The following is a 4,961-nucleotide window of genomic DNA, read 5'->3' on the forward strand; positions in this document are numbered from 1 at the left end:
AGCACTCTGATTGTTTTTCCTTTTGACATTAATCTGATAAACATTCCTAAACTTATTTGTTAAATCTGATTCAGTTGTTATCTGTACGTGAATTTAAGGTAGGTACTAGTTAATTTTATTTTTAATTTTAATGCATTTTAGCAAACAGTGCTCCTCACAAGTGGTATCGATTTACTCTCTACAACACCGCATTTATTCTGTCTCAGTCTAAATGTTAGCTACAAAACCACAAATTCCTAGAAACATGTACTTCTCAACTGAACAATTTTAACAGACAACATAGCAGATGAGATCTGAAAAAAAAAACCAATTACATTTGGCCTTCGGATTGCTGAGAACACCCTCTTTTCCAAAGACAAATACTTGTTCTTACCGGCCAACTTTCTGGAACTCAGCCAACATTCGTGGCTAACTGCTTCTTTTGTATAGTCTAATAATAAAATATACACATATTGTGCCCTTTTGGTAAACAAATAAACACTCGACTTTAGTTAGATACAAACAGTCATTCAAAAGCTTTGCAGATCTCGGGTAGAATGTTTCTTCAAAGCAAACAGGTAGCAGTCCTGAAGAAATGCTTGGAATTCGGTTCTCCCTCAGACTCTCCCAAGGATTTCATGCCCTATTGACATTAAAATAAGAAAAGTAACCTACTTGCAAAAAGACGGTTGCATTCCATTAACATTCATGAGGACTGAACAGCCGAGGCCCTACAGATCAAGAACGGAATATATTCTTTGTCTCCTGATGAGAAAATGTCTCCGTGATAAATGGCTACAGACAGCGGTGTCATAGGGGCAAGAGCTCAAAGAATAACTTGGGCGAACTTTTTTCCCCCGTTGTCTTTGCCTGGAGTTCTTTGTAGCATTGTTCAGCACAGTGCCTTGTCCTTTCAAAAAGGCGCTTTTTTGCAATGTAAGTAGAATCCCAGTCCTTGCAGAGGCACTTCCCAGAAAACCAGCCGACCAAGGAACCAACAGAACAAACAAACAAACAAACGACCCTTTGGAAATTGGAACAGCGTTCCAAAGGCTTTATAATTACTAAGTATTCGGACAGTAAAGAAAAGTGTGGTACGTCTTTAGGCAATGTTGACCAAAATGGGTAAGCATTTAGTCAAGTGCATTGTCGATGGTCAGCACAAAACACCAGGCGCACCTTTAAAATGTCATACATCATTTGCATAAATACAAACACTATATTTACCACTTCGGCAAATTTCTAAAAATAAATAGATAAATAAATAATAAGTCAGAAGACACGAGGTATTTATTTCACTGCCATAAGATAGTGCAACACCAATGACGTCCTGTTAATTTTCAAATCCAAGTAGGTTAGTTACAAGTTGTTGACAACTTTGTCCCATCAATGTGCAGCTCCAGGGAAAACCGTTCCCGGGCTTGGCTAGGTGGCTCACTCTGCTCACCTACAGACCCAAGGTACTCTGCCTATCTTGTTTGCTGCTCTAAGGCTCATAGTTCGATTTGCTAAAGCACGGCCCAGTGTTTTTGCTTTCTTCTGCCCCATCGAGAAGAAAGTGCCAGGTACAGAGCATTAAGAAATGCACAGCGGCTCTCCATTGGCTCTTCCTCAAGCATGCCCTCCGCTCAGTGTGTTGGGTTTAGATTCACAGACTGCAGGGGTCCAACATAGCCCGGCGGCCCCCGGACGGGCGGGGCTAGAGGCGGGGCTGAAATCAGGCCCCGCCCCGGCCGCATCCGCGCGCCTGCGTGCTGGCGTGGGCCTGCGGTTGGCCGCGGGGTTCTGGGTACCCCGCCCCGGCCCGCGCCCTCGCACCTCCGCCTACTCTACGCGATGACGCACCGCAGGTTTGCGGACGTGGCGGCGGCTGTCGGTGCGGAAGGCGGGGACGGCGGCGACGGCGGCGACGGTGGCAGAAGCGGACCCAGACACCGGAGAACCTAGAGTCGGTCATGAACTTCTCCGGGGCCGCGGCTGTGGTGGAGGACATAACCGTGTCGCTGCGCCCCTGCTAGAGGACAGGTGACGGTGGCTGTGGGGCGGGGCGGGGCAGGACGACGATCAGGGGTCACCGTGGGGCGCTGTCCCTGGTTCGGGAAAGGACTCTTACCTCCCGGTTATGGGCAGCCCTTTCCGGGCCATTCTGTCTGTCCCCATAGCATCTGCTCCGAAGCGTCCCAGTCTGACGCTGCGACTTAGAAATCAGAGATGTAATCTTTGCGGGGGACGTCCGGAGGAAAGGGAAAAATAAAAATAAAAGCGAGTGGAATGGAACAGGGAGGAAGTTTTGCAGTTGTTGCTTAGGTTTAAAATTGGCCCTGGAGAATAGGATCGGGGTGATTCTGTCCTAAGTGCTGAACTGGCTTGTGCCCTGTGAGTCTTCTCTTGCTCCCTGCCGAAGGTCAAGACCAAATATTAATATGCAGCAATTAATATGTAGTACCTAGGGATTTGAGAGGTCGCTTTCCGGTCTAGACCCGGTGGATAAAAACATGCTCACGATATCCATTGATGATCACTTTCAGGACGTTTGTCAGCAGTGCAGTATGCAACATGTTCTAGTTTTCTGAAGCCATAGATTCCATAGATAATTTAGAGAGGTAAAGAGAATTGAGGCTGATGGTTTTGATTCTGTGTACTTTCTAATCTTTAGTCCTTCCGATCTTTAGTAGATTGTACATGTCATTACCTTACTGGGCCAAAGTGCAGCTTGGCACTTGGATTACAGACGAACACAGTCAGACTGTAGTGTCCAGATTGTTTATTCTGCTTTCCTTTCGTTTTAGAGGAATAGAGTCAGATGCGTGAAGATGGGAGTCTTTTGGATTCCTAGTTAAGACATGGTGAGGAAAAGACTGCTAGAAGTACACATTGTTTCAAATGGCTTCTGGGTATTACTCAGTAATTTCAGATAGCTGTACTAAGAATGGGAGGGAGAGCGCTTTAGAGGGCTAGCATACCTAAGGCAACGTAACCACCTATATGCATTGCTTTAGAGCTAATCTTTTCTGCTCATGGATGCTTTTGAGGATCTGAAACAGATATTTCCTGAGGTAGTACATGTATGCATGCAACTTGCTACTGGTTCCACAAAATTGACAGACATCCTCTACATCAACGATGTGGGCTTTTTATTTCGTTTTTAGAAAAGACCTAGATAAGGGAGTGGAAGCGTCCTTGTAGAAACAGGTATGCTCCTTACTTTAAACTGAGATGTGAAACGTGGCTCTCTTTTAGCTTGGATCTGTCAAATTCGGAGTGGTTTTTGGCAATAAATAATGTAGCCCCTGTGGGAGCAGCTGAAGCAAGCTACTAATGTAGCTGTCAATAAATTATCTAAATAGAGACTTTTCAACTTTTAAAGCAATACAGTGTCCCTGTAAAGCAAGGTCAGAAACTGGATTTTAAGGGCTGGATTTCATGAAATGAAATAGGTATGTTTTTACATAGAGACTATCATCTTTTTGTTGTCTGAGTTTTTGTTGTCTCCTGCCNCCCCCCCCCCTTTTTGTTTGTTTTTTATTTTAGTTTTTGTTTCTTTTCAACCATCCTTCTAGATGGCATTTTGCATTCTAGGGTCCATGCATAATTTTTTGATGGTATCTCCCCCACCCCCCATTGCTTTTCCAAGTTTGTTGGAAGATGTTATCTTCACTGAGATAAACACACTTGTGTGTTTAACATTTGTTTTGCTGTCTTAGAGGAATTTATTATGATTGACCTAGTTTGTTTTCTGTTGCTTTCTGTTGCTGTGATAAAAACCATAACCAAAAGCAACTCTTCTAAGGACATTTAATTGGGGCTGGCTTACAGGTTCAGAGGTTCAGTCCAGTAAGTCAAGGCAGGAACATGGCAGCATCCAGGCAGGCATGGTGCAGGAGGAGCTGAGAGTTCTACATCTTCATCGGAAGGCTGCTAGCAGAATACTGGCTTCCATGCAGCTAGGATAAGACTCTTAAAGCCCATGCGCACAGTGACACACCTACTCCAACAGGGCCACACCTTCTAATAGTGCCACTCCCTGGGCCAAGCATATACAAACTATCACAGTGGGTTTCTTTGGCTTATACATCTCCATCCATCCTTGAGGGAAGCCAGGCAGGCACTGAGAGACAATGGTGGAGGATATTGCTTACTGGCTTGCTTTCCATAGCTTGCTCAGCCTGCTTTCTTATACAGCCCAGGACCATCAGCCCAGAGGTAGCATCACCACCCACAATGGGCTGGGCTCTTCCACATCTGTCATTGATTAAGAAAATGTTACCTCAATTCCCCCCAATCCCCTACGCCCAGATTTGCCCTCAGGCTACTCGGAGGGAGGCATTTTCTCAACTGAAGTATCCTTTCCTTTTCTCAGAGGACTCTAGTTTCAGTCAAACTGACAGAAAACTACCAGAAAAATCAAAGCCCATCTCTGTGCAGCTCTTCTGTCATCCAGGTTGTAAGAGAATGGTACTATATTTAGCTGTGAAGACTTTTTAACTTCTTGTTTCATGACTGAGATACATTGGAGTTTGAATTTTGTTTTATCTGCAAAGGCCCCTCTTACTCCATCTTACTCTTACATGGATAAGTATGGGGAAGCCAGTACTGAATGAGAAGTCGGTTGTTTTAGGTTCCAGTCTCTTTTTAATGAGAATTGGACCAAATTGATGAAGATAGTGACTGTATTAGTTAGGGTTTTACTGTTGTGAACAGACACCATGACCACGGCAAGTCTTATAAAAAACATTTAATTGGGCTGGCTTACAGGTTCAGAGGTTCAGTCCATTACCATCAAGGTTCCCACCTTGAGCATGGCTGCATCCAGGCAGGCATGGTGCAGGAGAAGCTGAGAGTTCTATGTCTTCATCCAAAGGCTGCTAGTGGAAGACTGACTTCCAGGCAACTAGGATGAGGATCTTAAGCCCACACCCACAGTGACACACCTATTCCAACCAGGCCACACCTCCAGATGGTGCCACTCCCTGGTCCAAGGA

General features: G+C 44.9%; 1 protein-coding gene across 8 annotated transcripts in view; it reads left to right on the plus strand.

The window, feature by feature from the left end:
• Window positions 1-1,780: 1,780 nt before the first annotated feature.
• Lysmd3 (LysM domain containing 3) overlaps window positions 1,781-4,961 on the plus strand; it is a 16,037-nt gene continuing 12,856 nt past the window's right edge. For 5 of the 8 annotated variants that reach the window (XM_029468490.1, XM_029468494.1, XM_029468496.1 and 2 more), the window contains exon 1: window positions 1,786-2,004. The gene's annotated coding sequence lies outside the window, so the exon portion shown is untranslated. Of the gene's footprint in view, window positions 2,005-2,768; window positions 2,826-4,961 lie in introns of all 8 variants that reach the window. The other 3 variants (XM_029468492.1, XM_021180307.2, XM_021180308.2) reach the window with 3 other exon arrangements.

This window comes from Mus caroli, chromosome 13 (assembly GCF_900094665.2).
Source record: "Mus caroli chromosome 13, CAROLI_EIJ_v1.1, whole genome shotgun sequence".
Taxonomy (NCBI): domain Eukaryota; kingdom Metazoa; phylum Chordata; class Mammalia; order Rodentia; family Muridae; genus Mus; species Mus caroli.